The sequence below is a fragment of the Mirounga leonina genome, unplaced genomic scaffold (genome assembly GCF_011800145.1).
Source record: "Mirounga leonina isolate KUSES-001 unplaced genomic scaffold, KU_Mleo_1.0 Mir_91, whole genome shotgun sequence".
Taxonomy (NCBI): Eukaryota; Metazoa; Chordata; class Mammalia; order Carnivora; family Phocidae; genus Mirounga; species Mirounga leonina.
Window position 1 is genome coordinate 9,029,213 of NW_023270839.1, and position 15,211 is coordinate 9,044,423.

The 15,211-nt window shown below is 41.0% G+C and overlaps 1 protein-coding gene across 1 annotated transcript in view; it reads right to left on the bottom strand.

Annotated features, from left to right (window-relative positions):
• The window catches only part of RPGRIP1 (RPGR interacting protein 1), a 72,385-nt gene extending 70,101 nt beyond the window's left edge, over positions 1-2,284 (bottom strand). The window contains exon 1 of the mRNA XM_034994807.1: positions 2,260-2,284. The gene's annotated coding sequence lies outside the window, so the exon portion shown is untranslated. The remainder of the gene's footprint in view (positions 1-2,259) is intronic.
• Positions 2,285-15,211: the final 12,927 nt, after the last annotated feature.

Genomic DNA, 15,211 nt, shown 5'->3' on the forward strand with positions numbered 1-15,211 from the left:
GACCTTCCCTGATAGAGGAGGACCGATCTTCGGTCAAGGGTATACGAGTAGCTGCGCTCCCCTGCTAGAACCTCCAAACAAGCTCTCAAGAAACAAAATAGATGAACACATGGGAGGGGGAAAAAAGAGAAAAGGAAACAAACCATAAGAGACTCTTAATGATAGAGAACTGACGGTTAATGGAGGAAGGTGGGTGGGGGATGGGGCAGATGGGTGATTAAGGTGGGCACTTGTTATGATGAGCATTGGGTGCTGTAAGCAGTGAACCATTGAATTCTACTCCTAAAACCAATATTGCACTGTATGTTAACTAACTAGAACTTAACTGTAAATTTGAGAAAATAAATACTGTTGCTTCCAAAAATTTTTTTTTTAAAGATTTTATTTATTTATTTGAGAGAGAGAGAGAATGAGAGACAGAGAGCACGAGAGGGAAGAGGGCAGAGGGGGAAGCAGACCCCCCGCCGAGCAGGGAGCCCGATGCGGGACTCGATCCCGGGACTCCAGGATCACGACCTGAGCCGAAGGCAGTCGCTTAACCAACTGAGCCACCCAGGCGCCCTGCTTCCAAAATTTTTATCTCCAGCTCTGACTTTAAGATTTGTACATCTTCGGGGCGCCTGGGTGGCTCAGTTGGTTAAGCGACTGCCTTCGGCTCAGGTCGTGATCCTGGAGTCCCGGGATCGAGTCCCGCATCGGGCTCCCTGCTCGGCGGTGAGTCTGCTTCTCCCTCTGACCCTCCCCCCTCTCATGTGCTCTCTCATTCTCTCTCTCTCAAAAAAAAAAAAAAAAAACCTTAAAAAAAAAAAATACCCCCTTTCTGCAGAAGCTAGCTTGACTTGTCAACTGAAAAGGCTTGTTTATAAGCTTACTTTGAACAAATAGAGAAATGTAATAGAGAAATTCTACCACTGGAAGAGAATATTAACATTTGTTGATCTACTTTCTAGACAATTTAACTTCAGTTGGACCATTCATATTCCATTCTGTAATGTCTCATTTTTTAAAAAACCGTAACAAGTGGAGAACATCTTTCTAATGACATAATTTTAAATGGATCTATACAGATTTTATAGCATACCTATTTTTTTTAAAGATTTTATTTATTTGACAGAGAGCGACACAGCGAGAGAGGGAATACAAACAGGGGGAGTGGGAGAGGGAGAAACAGGCTTCCTGCTGAGCAGGGAGCCTGATTCGGGACTCAATTCCAGGACCCCAGGATCATGACCTGAGCCGAAGACAGACACTTAATGACTGAGCCACCTAGGCACCCTACAGCATACCTATTTTAAAGAAACTAAATAATCACCCACAAGTGGATGTCTTTTCACATGTTAGACAATAGTTCTAAGATTAGAACAGAATGGAAGCAATCAAGGAAACCATTTTGTTTTAAAGTAAACCTCACATTCAAGGTAGCTTTTGCAAATTTGCTAAATTATCCAGTCTTCCCAGCCTCCTATTATAGAGAAGTAACATGAAGGAAGAGGTGAGGTGATTGCATTACAGGCCTTGTCCGCAGAACCTGAAGCCATTTGTAAAAAGAGAACTATAGCAGAAGAAGAGATCCTGTAGTTCCTTACTATTTGAGCCCAGAGAAGATTGTCCTCATTTCTGACCATTCCACAATACACCACCAAAGCTGTGTGGCACTGTGGAGCAACTGAAAAGTACTACTGAAAAAACAGAAGCTACAGAAGCTCCAATAAAGACATGAAGGCTGTCAGAATACCAGAAAAGAAAACCTAGGAGAGACAGTCAGTGGAGGCATGATTAAAGGAACATCCAAATCCAATGAAGTGGCCAGATTTAATCTCTCAGGGAAAAAGGATTGGAGAGTAGATGTAAGGAGGGTTTATCAATTGTTTTGAACTCAACGGAATGAAAAACTGAAAGAATTCCCTTGAAGTGATATTCAGAATTGCAGTGCACTGGGGCGAAGCTTGGGTGAGGGAGAACAAAGAGTAACACTTTAATTGTGATAGATCCAAAAAGCCAGCTTGACGACAACAGCACTTAAAACTACACAGCCAGGGGCGCCTGGGTGGCTCAGTTGGTTAAGTGACTGCCTTCGGCTCAGGTCATGATCCTGGAGTCCGGGGATTGAGTCCCACATCGGGCTCCTCGCTCGGTGGGGAGTCTGCTTCTCCCTCTGCCCTTCCCCCTCTCATGCTCTCTCTCTCTAATAAATACATAAATAAATCTTAAAAAAAAAAATTACACAGCCAGCTCCTCTACCTCTGATTTTATACTCACCTCTGATTAAATCTGGAGAGAATGAACTGTAAATCGTGGCTATAATCAAGAGCCTAGGAATAAGAAAGACACGGATTCACATCTTTTCATCATGTGTGACCATGGACAAGTTATTTAACCACTTTCCTTAGCTTCTTGATCTATAAAACAGGGATGAAATACTAACCTCATATGGTTATGATGAGGATCAATTAATATAATGCCTATAAAAAGCTAAGCATAATAGCTGGTATTTAGTACAGTCTCCAAATTAGGTAAATGCTAGCTGTTTTTATTGTGTCCACTGAACTAGTCTCTGGCCAACTGATAAGTCTACACTGTATTTATCTGTATAAGGTACTGATTTATATTATGCTAGATATGATTTTCTCGTGTGTTGGTGAATATAAGTCAGTTCTCTATAGTGCTTGCACATCATGTCTCCTCACTAGTCCGTAAGCTCTTTGAGGACATCTTTGCATACAGAGTGCTTAGCACGGTGTCTGGTACCTGCAGATGTATAATAATTTTTCAGCAGATGCATTATTATGACATTGGCTCGTAGAAGAAATTGTTTTCCTTTTTGGAATTACTTTTAATGATTTTACAAAGTTTTGTATTAATTCCCGTCTATATCCAAGGACACAGGGAAGTGAAAGCCATAGTGGTGTCACTGATTGGAGTAGGAGAGATGAGGAATAAGAAAATTTCAAAAATCAAGTGGAAAATCTGCTCAAAGGAACACCAGTAGCATTTCAATAGTGCACAGAAAATGATGCTGCAAAAATATTCCCCTCTTTTAAAAATTAATGGATTAAGTACACATGCATGACAAAATATAGAAGTAGGGTTTTAACTATTTCCAACTGAGTATGGATTAGGAATTCAAGTCTTCCCATTGTACAAGGAATTAACTCTAGCAGGCCCCAAAAGAGTCAAGTCCCTGAAAGGGGGGCTGCAGTGGGGCTACTTTGAGTTGAAGGTCTGTGGGCAGAAAGGAACAAATTATGAATAGACCTTTAAAAATATATATATTTTTTTATAGTGAGCAAGAGAACCCAGGAGGAGCTGATCTTATGTAAGAGAATAGAAGCAAATGAGATGTAAGTATTGAGAAAGAAACTTGGAGCAGAGATAAAGAGAGGCTGTGGAGAAAAGTGCAGGCTCTGTAATTGTAGCATTGGTTGTATGAATGCTCAGAAAAGATGACAGGAATTCCTGGAATTTGGATGGAACTTAATTTGACAGGTATTACTGTGTGCCCATTTTGTGCAGTTGCTACAGGGAGAAGAAAAATAGAGCCCTGGGCGCCTGGGTGGCTCAGTTGGTTAAGCGACTGCCTTCGGCTCAGGTCATGATCCCAGAGTCCTGGGATCGAGTCCCACATCGGGCTCCCGGCTCAGCGGGGAGCCTGCTTCTCCCTCTGACCCTATCCCCTCTCATGCTGTTTCTCTCTCTCTGTCAAATAAATAAATAAACAAAATCTTAAAAAAAAAAAAGAAAGAAAGAAAGAAAGAAAAATAGAGCCCTTACTCTTAAGAGGTGAATAATTAAGAGGGGAAATGAGAAAAGCACATTCTTCACTGTAAGGTAAAATACAAAAAGTCAATCAGAGAAGAACAAAGCAAAATAAGACTGTAAAGGAAGACTCACATTCACTTGAAGGACCAGATAAAGCTTACTGGAGGGGGGATTGTTGGAGTCTGGCAGAGATTTTGGCAGGTGGAGATACAAAGTATTCCAGAGAGAGGGCAGTCTGAATGGACTGTGCAGGGGTGTGCAAAGAGCAGGGTGGTCTTGGACAGTAGCAGGTAGGCATGCTGAGTTTGAGAAAGAGAGCTGTGGGAATTTAAGTGAAAGGAGGCATATTTTGCAAGACCTTGCATATAAGTCAGAGGAGTTCTATTCATTCTGCAGATAATCAGCAGCGATTACATATTTTGAGCACAAGAGCAATAGAGTTAGAGCTGTGGAAAAGCTTTAGGAAGACTGATCTGGCATTAGTGAGTTAGAGAGACTGGCAGAAGGGAGGAATGTAAGGATATTGCTGGGGTTCAGGCAAGTGGCCTTGAACTAGGAAGGATGGTGGCAGTGGGATGGAAGAATGGGATGGATCACAGAGACACTGAGGAAGGAGAATGAAAAGATTTGCCACCTAGTTAAATATGGAATGGAGTCAAGAGGGTGACAGGATTAAAGATGACCTAGTGATGTGGTGCCTGGATGCCAGGGAGAGGGGCAACACAGTACAAAATTAATAAACTTATTTCACTCTTCTCAAAAACACCCTAGGGAAAGAAACGGGGGACTATGTGTGTTACATATAAACTTACAGTTCTTGCTTCCTCCAGAGAGCTCACTCTAATTCTTTTCTGACTGTTCCGGTGTCCTCTGGTCCTCTAGAATCCTCTTGTCCTCCTGGCTCATTAAGAGAGGAATTAATACAGTTCTGTTTAGCTCTTAAGATATTAACTCTTTGTAGATCTGAGCTTAAAGGCTGTGCTTTTTCTCTATGTGTGTCATAGTTGAAGAAAGTGCAGCTACAAGATTCCTTAACGTACCAGTTTCTCAACTAAAACTAAAGCTGAAAACATTTATTTGATTTGAGATAATAAAATTTGTTGGTATTGGGAGAATGATCTTTAAATCTCTTCCTGAAGGGCAACAACAGTGGGAGCCCTGAGATCTCTCTGGAGAGAACAAACCCTGATCCATTGGTGGAATCAAAGTGCCTGCTCAATCCACATGTGCCAGAAAGTAAAAGGATGTCTATCTCCCAGTTCAGTGTGACCATAGTTTCCAAACTGAACACTGGGCTGTAATTATGCAACAGAACTTGATATTTGAAAATTAGATGTTCTTAAAAATTCTGCATGGGTGATCACTGCATTCATACCATATATTAAATGGCAGACGGTCTCAACTGTCATATAAAATTCTCTCCTTTATGCACACTTGGTGTGTGCATTGGGAAACTCCATTCTGGTTACTGCCATGAAGTACAGATATTCCCAAGAGGGTGAGCACATGTTTAATGGGCCTCAGGTGACTTCCCCTCTATCCTATGAAATAATTAAAATAAAATAAAAATGAGGGAGATAAATAGGAAGTATATAAATGACCTAGAACACATAAATTTCCCAGTGAAAATAAGAAAATCAACATGTTTTCCCAAGTTTAAGTGACAGAAGCCTTTTCTGCACCTAAAATTGCTTCTTGCTCAAGCTATCTCACAAGAAATCTTAGGTCTTCTCTCCTTTTTTAGATGATCTAACTAGAGAGAGTGCTGGGCAAAATTTTGAAGTAGGCCAAGTTTGTATTTGGCGATCTTTCTCTCTCTTTTCTTTATCTCTGATTTAAAAAATTTTTAAAACATTTATTCCTGCCCCTTTCAGGCCTCCAGTTACCTCTTGCTTTTCTCCTTGCTATCCTCATTACATCTTAGAGTGAATTTAGACCATCTGATATTTTTTTCACTAGGCTTAATGTACTTTTTTATTTTTTAAAAAAGATTTTATTTATTTAAGAAAGGGGAGGGGGAGGGGCAGAGGGACAAGCAGACTCACGGCTGAGCAGGGAGCCTGACACAGGGCTCCATCACAGGACCCTGAGGTCATAACCTGAGCCCAAGGCAGATGCTTAACTGACTGAGCCACCCAGGCACCCCAGCTTAATGTACTTTTAAATGTGGAATGTAAGGCTCTGTTCCATGTTAAAGTCATTACAAAGGAGTTGGGAGATATCATAACATTTTTCTGATTGCAAAAGTAATACATGTTGATGGTAGACTTGAACAGAAAAATTTTTAAAAATGAGGTGTACTAGTAATCGTATCACACAGAGATAGCTAATGCTATCATTTTTGTTTGCATATGCATAAAAGGATATATAATATTTAAAATAAAAACAGGATCATTTATCTTACTTTTTAGTATTAAAAAATTCTAATTCTAGTAAAATACACATAAAATTTGCTATCTTAACCATTTTTAAGTATACAGTTCAGTAGTGTTACGTATTATTAAAAAACAAAACTCAACTGGGTAAATTTTAAAGATCTTACCGGCTTTTTTCAACAAGTCAAGAAACAGGCCACATCCAATCTTTTTGCTTGTGTATTTGTTCTTCGTTTTTTTTTTTTTTTTAAGATTTTATTTATTTATTCATGAGAGACAGAGAGAGAGAGAGAGGTAGAGGGAGAAGCAGGCTCCCAAGGAGCAGGGAGCCCGATGTGGGACTCGATCCCAGGACCCTGGGATCATGACCTGAGCCGAAGGCAGACGCTTAACCATCTGAGCCACCCAGGCGCCCCCTTCCTTTTTTTTTAAAGTAGTTTCCACCCCCAGCCTGGAGCCCAAAGTGGAGCTTGAACTCGTGACCCTGAGATCAAGACCTGAGCGGAGATCAAGAGTCAGACACTTAACTGACTGAGCCACCCAGGCACCCCAAGCTATATCCCATCTAAAAGACAGAAAGGAGCTGCAAGAAGCTGTACAAAATGAAAGACTTTTATAGGCAAGAGAAAACAGGAACAAGGAAGTTAAACTAGACAAAAAAAAGCTGGTTGGTTATTATAAGGTCATTTTCCTACTGGGGATGGCAGGGGTCTACCAGACAGATTAACCAACTAGTGCTAGTTAGGGGATTCCTGACTGGTTTAAGATTGCATTTCTGGGAAAGACAAAACTCTAATTAAGTCAAGTCTCAAGTTTGGTGACATGGGGTTTAGCATAAGTGGCTCCATTCGGGGCCCGTTTTGTTTTTAACAGTATATTCATACTATTGTACAACCAATCTCCAGAACCTTTCCATCTTGCAAAACTGAAACTCATTACCCAACCACTCAAGTTGAAACAACAACTCCCCATTTCCCTCTCCCCCTACCTAGCCCTTGGCAACCACGCTTCTACTTTCTGTTTCTATAGGTTTGATTACTCTAGATCATTTATCATCTTCTATTTTTAAAGTCATTATTTTTCAATACCAGTATGCAATGAACAAGAAACGTTTATAAGTGTTAAGTAGTCTACTATATGACTTTAAAAGGCTGCTTAATATTTCTATAAATACATAACTTATTTAATCATTTTGACTTTTTTATCATTATAACCATATTGCATTAAAAACTCTCATAGATAAAACCTTGCTTACATCCATAATTATTTTTCTAAGATGAACTACTAAAATTAGGATTGCTAAGTCAAAGGGAATGCCTATTTTTAAGGTCTTTGGTACTTATTTCCAAAAGGTCATACCAGTTTACACGCCTATCAGCAGCATTCATTTCTTCTCTATTAGAAACATCTTTTTAAAAAAATATCTACTTCATAAGTGAAAATATGAATTCACTGTTCTTTTAATTTGCATTTCTTTGCTATTTGACTTGAACTTTAAAAATATCATCACTGTATATTTCATTTTTTAAACATTTTTTTTGAGTATAGTGACACAATGTTACATTAGTTTCAAGTGTACAACATAGTGATTCAACATCTCTATTACCTTATGCTATGTTCACAAGTCTAGCTACCATCTGTCATCATGCAAGGCTATTACAATTCTATTGACTACCTTCCCTATACTGTACCTTCTATTCCTGTGACTTATTCATTCCATAACTGGGAGCCTATTTCTCCCATCCCCCCATTATATATTTCTTTTAAGAGTCCCCGATATGTTAAGGATATTAATTTTTGCATGTTTTCCATTTTGGCTATTATATATATCTGTTGTAAGTATTTTGAAACAGATTTAAGAAAGTATTTTTTAGGGCGCCTGGGTGGCTCAGATGGTTAAGCGTCTGCCTTCGGCTCAGGTCATGACCTCAGGGTCCTGGGATCGAGTCCCACATCGGGTTCCCTGCTCAGTGCAGAACCTGATTCTCCCTCTCCCTCTGCCATTCCCTCTGCTTGTGCTCTTCTGTCTATCTCTCTGTCAAATAAATAAAATAAAATCTTAAAAAAAAAAAAAAGTATTTTTTTTTTAAGATTTTATTTTATTTATTTGAGAGAGAGAGAATGAGAGACAGAGAGCATGAGAGGGAGGAGGGTCAGAGGGAGAAGCAGACTCCCTGCCGAGCAGGGAGCCCAATGTGAGACTCGATCCTGGGATTCCAGGATCATGACCTGAGCCGAGGCAGTCGCTTAACCAACTGAGCCACCCAGGCGCCCAAAAGAAAGTATTTTTTAACAGCATGGAAAAGTTTTATGTACTAGACCTATGCTGTTCAAAATGGTACTGACTAGTCTCATGTGGTTATTAGGTACCTGAAATGTAGCTAATGTGACTAAGGGACTAAATTTTTAAATGTTATTTCCTTTTTTCCTTCCAGTTTCATTTTTTTTAATTAATTTTTTTTTAAGATTTTATTTATTTATTTGACAGAGAGAGAGATAGTGAGAGCAGGAACACAGCAGGGGGAGTGGGAGAGGGAGAAGCAGGCTTCCCACAGAGCAGGGAGCCCGATGCGGGGCTCGATCCCAGGACCCTGGGATCATGACCTGAGCCGAAGGCAGACGCTTAACGACTGAGCCACCCAGGCCCCCCTTAATTTTTTTAAAAAGATTTTATTTATTTATGTGACAGAGAGAGAGACAGTGAGAGAGGGAACACAAGCAGGGGGAGTGGGAGAGGGAGAAGCAGGCTTCCAGCTAAGCAGGGAGCCCAATGCGGGGCTCGATCCCAGGACCCCCAGGGCCCCCAGGACCCCGGGATCATGACCTAAACTGAAGGCAGACGCTTAACAACTGAGCCACCCAGGCGCCCCTCATTTTTTTTTAAAGACTTTATTTCTTAAAGATTTTATTTATTTATTTGACAGAGAGACACACAGCGAGAGAGGGAACACAAGCAGGGGGAGTGGGAGAGGGAGAAGCAGGCTTCCCACGGAGCAGGGAGCCTGATGCAGGGCTCGATCCCAGGACCCTGGGATCATGACCTGAGCCGAAGGCAGACGCTTATCGACTGAGCCACCAGCCAGGCGCCCCTAAAGACTTTATTTATTTGACAGAGAGAGCACAAGCGGGGGGGAGTAGCAGAGGGAAAAGAGGCTCCCCACTGAGCAGAGAGCTTGCCACTGGGCTCGATCCCAGGACCCTAGGATCAGGACCTGAGCCAAAGGCAAAGGCTTAACCAATTGAAACCCAGGCACTCCTTTCCTTCCAGTTTCAAAAAACAACTTTTTTGAGGTATATTTTACATACGGCCATTTCGGGGGTTAAATACAATGTTTTTTTAGTAACTTCACTGACTAATGCAGCCATCACCATAGATCAATTTTAGGTTTATTTACTTTAAATTTGAGGGGTGCCTGGCTGGCTCAGTCAGAAGAACATGGGGCTCTTGATCTCGGGATGGGGATCATGAGTTCAAGCTCCACATTAGGTGTAGAGATTACATAAACAAACAGATTAAATTTGAATTTGAAAACTGATACTTGATTCAGTTATTGGGAACCTTCTCAGACAAGCTTAATAAGGCTTTCTTTTGCTTTTGAGGAGTCAAATAAAAGAGAAGGGACTTTTGCCTATTTTTAAATTGGATTATTTGGGGTTTTTTTTTTTTTTTTTTTTGGTGATGAGTTGTATAAGTTGTTTATATATTTTGGATACTAACACTGTACTGGATATGTCATTTGCAAATATCTTCTCCCATTCTGTCAGTTGCCTTTTAGTTTTGTTGCTTGTTTCCTTTGCTGTGCAGAAGCTTTTTGTTTTGATATAGTCCCAATAGTTTATTTTTGCTTTTGTTTCCCTTATCCCAGGAGACTTATCTAGAAAAAAATTCCTAGGGCCAATGTCAAAGAGGTTACTGCCTGTGTTCTCCTCTAGGATTTTTATGATTTCAAGTATCACATTTAGGTCTTTCATCCATTTTGTGTTTATTTTTGTGTATGGTGTAAGAAAGTGGTCCAGTTTCATTCTTTTGCATGTTGCTGTCCAGTTTTCCCAACACCATTTGTTGAAAAGACTGTCTTTTCCTCATTGCATATTCTTGCCTCCTTCCTCAAAGATTAATTTGTTACGGGGCGCCTGGGTGGCTCAGTTGGTTGGGCGACTGCCTTCGGCTCAGGTCATGATCCTGGAGTCCCTGGATCAAGTCCCGCATCGGGCTCCCTGCTTGGCAGGGAGTCTGCTTCTCCCTCTGACCCTCCCCCCTCTCATGTGCTCTCTCTCATTCTCTCTCAAATAAATAAATAAAATCTTAAAAAAAAAAAAAAAGATTAATTTGTTACAGAACCTGGACTGGATCGCCTGATGGAAGAACCAAGCAGCATCCAGAGATCTTGGAGAATAGGAGGTTTATTTAACGCCGGGGGGCTCAGAGGAGAGTGGTTTCCAGAGGTCTGAGCCCCGAGCACACACAAAGGGGGCAATTATACACTTCTACTTCCACATACTGGGCACTCTTGGCGCGTGCGTGAAGCGGGGCAGGGAGAGGAACCCGGATTGGCAAGCTCGGAAAGCAAAGCCGAGAGCCCCGGGGCAGGGGCTGGGACTCCCTTGCTGGCTTGGTTGGCCATCTTAGGACACAGATTTTTCCTTATCAAATTGATGATATGGTGTGCCTGGGTGGCTCAGACGTTAAGCGTCTGCCTTCAGCTCAGGTCATGATCCCAGGGTCCTGGGATCGAGTTCCGCATCAGGCTCCTTGCTCCGCGGGAAGCCTGCTTCTCCCCTTCCCACTCCCCTTGCTTGTGTTCCCTCTCTCGCTGTGTCTCTCTCTGTCAAAAAATAAATAAAATCTTTTTTTTTTAAAGATTTTATTTATTTGACAGAGAGATAGAGCACAAGTAGGCAAAGCGGCAGGCAGAGGGAGAGGGAGCAGACTCCCCGCTGAGCGAGGAACCTGATGTGGGACTCGATCCCAGAACCCTGGGATCATGACCTGAGCCGAAGGCAAATGCTTAACGACTGAGCCACCCAGGCACCCAAAAATAAATGAAATCTTTAAAAAAAAAAATTTGACCATATAATTATGGGTTTATTTCAGGACTATTCTGTTCCATTGATCTATGTGTCTAATTTTGTGCCAGTACCATACTGTTTTGATTACTACAGCTTTATAATACAACTTGAAGTCGAAACTGTGAAACTGCCAGCTTGGTTTTTCTTTTTCAAGATTGCTTTGGCTATTCGGGGTCTTTTGTGGTTCCATACAGATTTTAGGATTGTTTGTTCTAGTTCTGTGAATAATGCTGGTGGTATTTTGATAGGGATTGCATTAAATCTGTAGATTGCTTTGAGTAGTATACATTTTGACGATATTTGTTCTTCCAATCCATGAGCATGGAATGTCTTTCCATTTCTTTGTGTCGTCTTCAATTTCCTTCATCAATGTTCTATAGCTTTCAGAGTACAGGTCTTTCACCTCTTTGGTTAAGTTTATTCCTAGGTATTTTAGAAAGACAAATACCATATAATTTCACATATATGTGGGATTTAAGAAACAAAACAGCAGGGGTGCCTGGGTGGCTCAGATGGTTGGGCGTCTGCCTTCGGCTCAGGTCATGATCTCCAGGTCCTGGGATAGAGCCCCATGCCGGGCTCCCAGCTTGGTGGGAAGTCTGTTTCTCCCTCTGCCTCTCCCCCTGCTTGTGCTCTCTCTGTCTCTGTCTCTGTCTCTCTCTCATGAATGAATAAAATCTTTAAAAAAAAAAAAAAAAAGAAACAAAAAAGCAAACAAAGGGAAAAAAAAAAAAAAGACAAACCAAAAAACAGATTCTTAACTATAGAGAATAAAGGGATGGTTACCAGAGGGGAAGTAAGTGGGAAGGAATAGGTAAAACAGGTGATGGAGATTAAGTATACACTTATCTTGATGAGCACTAATATATGGAACTGTTGAATCACTATTTGCACATCTGAAAATAATATAACACTGCATGTTAACTACACTGGAATTAAAATAATTTTTTTAAAAAGGGAAGGGATTTTAATGATCAGTCCTCCACTGCTCAAATCTGCCAATTCAAATGCATGCTACCTTTCTTTGTGATATTATCCCCAATTTGGCATTTCGTTTCATTCCCCAAATTCACCACTTTTTAACTCCTACTATTCTATTTTCACCACTCTTTAGAAGGGAACAGTACTCAGGGTTCTTTGGACAATGAAGTGAGCAGGAGAGTACGTTCTGAATTTTAGGTTTCTGAATATAAATTGAAATGACAAAAAGGCAGTATCCTGGGGGAGGAATTGTGGAATAGGATAGATAAGAATAGGATAAGATAAGAATCATTCTATTGAAATGTTCCTAAGACATTAAGACAGGTCTCAAAATTGTGTTTAAAAAATACCTGGGTAGGGACGCCTGGATGGCTCAGTTGCTTAAGCGTCTGCCTTCAGCTCAGGTCATGATCCCAGGGTCCTGGGATCAAGTCCCACATCAGACTTCTTGCTCAGCAGGGAGCCTGCTTCCGCTGCTCCCTCTGCTAGTGTGCGTGCTCTCTCTCGCTCTCTCTCTTGCTGACAAATAAATAAATGAAATCTTTAAAAAAATAAATAAATAAATAATACCTGGGTAAACTTTGTAATGGTCAGTCATGTGAAAGATAATTACTACATAAAATATAATTTCATATTTGAAAGGATCTGAACCAGTTCACATAGTAGTTTTATAACATTTAGATGTGTGCTCAAAAGGTCAATTTCTACCATAATAGAAATGTAAGGCTTGTCAACTGAAAAGCACTCTGTAAGCTGTATAAAGATTAGCCTAATGAAAAATTACCAGAGGATAAAATCTTGTTCTTCAGAGCCAGAAGAACAGATGGCAAGTGTGTTAAGAGGGCTTAACGTACAAGAAACCAGATTTAGGTCAATGATGGGATGAAAATTAGAAGAGGAGCAAAGAAGACAAAGGAAAAGATGGAGAAACATTTAGTAGGAAGGGGGAAAAAGAAATTAAGGAAATAAGAAATAGAAAGTTTTTTTCTGAAAGTTCTTTAAATTAAGTCATTTATTTTCACAATATTTCCTTGAAGGGGCAAGGGCCTATATTATACAGGCTCCACCGCACCCCATACTTATCTTTAGTAGCACTTAATACAATTTACTATAAGTAATTAATTATTCATTTAATACTTGACTATTCTGAAGGTCAGGGACCACAACTATTTTGTTTACTTCTATGTTCTTATGACCTGGCATAGTACTTGGCATAATACTTCTTACATAGCATGCACTTCATAAACATTTGTTGAATAAATGGATAGGATTTTCCATCTTGGCAAACTATTAATAGCTGTACAATGGTTATATGCACACACTCTAGAATCACACTTCCTAGCATCAGAATCTTAGCTACCTCAAAAACTGTGCCACCTTAAGCAAATTACCTAACCTCTCTGTGGTTTAGTTTCCTCATCTTTAAAATGGGGATAATAAAATCACCAGATAAGCTAATTTGCATAAAACACTTAGAAAAGTGCCTGACACATAGTAACTGTTCAATAAAAGTTATTATTATTATTTTTATTTATTTTTTTCCTTTGGTGGGTAGCAAAGCAAGGCTTATTGAGGAGAGTACAGTTTATTGAATAACAGTACAAAACTCCTGAGGAGGGAAGGAACCTGAGACGGTTGCCACCGAAGTTTCTAAGTCCAGGGGTTTAATGGGCTTGTTATCGGGCTGTTTTAATCTGATTTACCCTCCCTGCACCTCTCATCCAATCAGGCTTTTGTCACCCATCTATCACATGGGAAAGGGTGGAGGGCTCCTTCCAGGGTGGTGTAAAATCCTTTTAAGGATGGTTTCCTCTTAGGGCGGGGGCCCCTTGTCCCTGCCTGCCTGCCTTCCAACTATCCTTCATCAGTATTTGAATACTCCTATTCTTTTTGAATGGTTACCCACTCTATACTTTCCTCAAGTGATTAGAATCCTCTTCTGATCCCTGGGGTTTTAAACTTTCCCAGTGAAAAGTCTTGGAGTGAATGTGTTGGAGAGGGTGGGTTTTAGTCTGGAGACTCATAGTGCCGGGAATGGCCAGCAATCTCTGTACCCACAGATGAAAGATTACTCCAAACTTTGCCGTGAAAGAGAGAAGGCAAGGGGGTCAATGCTCAGAGACATGTCTATCTTAATTAAACTGACAAACTTAACTTAGTTCAAACACTGAATTATGTTCCACCTGGATCCTCCCCATTGTCAATTTTTACCTGAGACACTGGTGGGGAAATCTAGAGTGGGTGGTGTTAGGTCCAGGGGGTGTTCTTCTTTGCTCCTTGACAGTGAAAGGAGGAGCCATGGTGCCTGAGGCACCAAGGATGGTCTGGAAGCCAGTTATGCAGTCCACACCCAAGGTGGTGCAGAAACAGGAGAAGGGGGAGGGGGAGACAGAAGAGGCAAAGTGCTGTCAGAGGGCAGAGAAAGGGTTCCTGATTCTATGGAGCTCATCAGCTCCAACAGGGTAGCAGAGGTCATGTTTTCCCGCCAACAAGGAGGAATAGGTAGTCCATGTCAGGCCAGAGAAGACAGGGAATTTCCCCAAAACAGAGAGTTCTAGCAGCTGCTTGGGAATGTTCCTTAAAGTCCCCATCCCGAGGTAGACTTAATCACAGTTGGCTCCAATTACAGCCATTAACCCCGGAAATGAGTGAGGGAGAAGCCCCCACATCTATTAAGAACAGTTAGTGAGAGAGAGAGAGACAGGAGTCCCCTTTGTCTGGGATGGCCTGTGTTTCCTCCAGTAACCTGGGTTTACTTGGAGAAGGCCTATTTAGATAATTATCATCCAATATGTCAGGAGGGAGTTTACTAGCCAAACACATTCGGTAGAACATTCTGCAAGGCCCTCAGGTTGGGGTCCTGATGTAGAGCAATGAAGGCCTAGGTACAAGCAATGGGTACCTTAGGTCTATTTACCTTTTCTTACCGAAGAGAGCTGATAGTCCCACTAGGGCCATGCAGTGTTACAGGAGATCAATCCTTTACTAAATTTTGCAATCCGAATTGTTTCCAGTGAGTTAAAAGG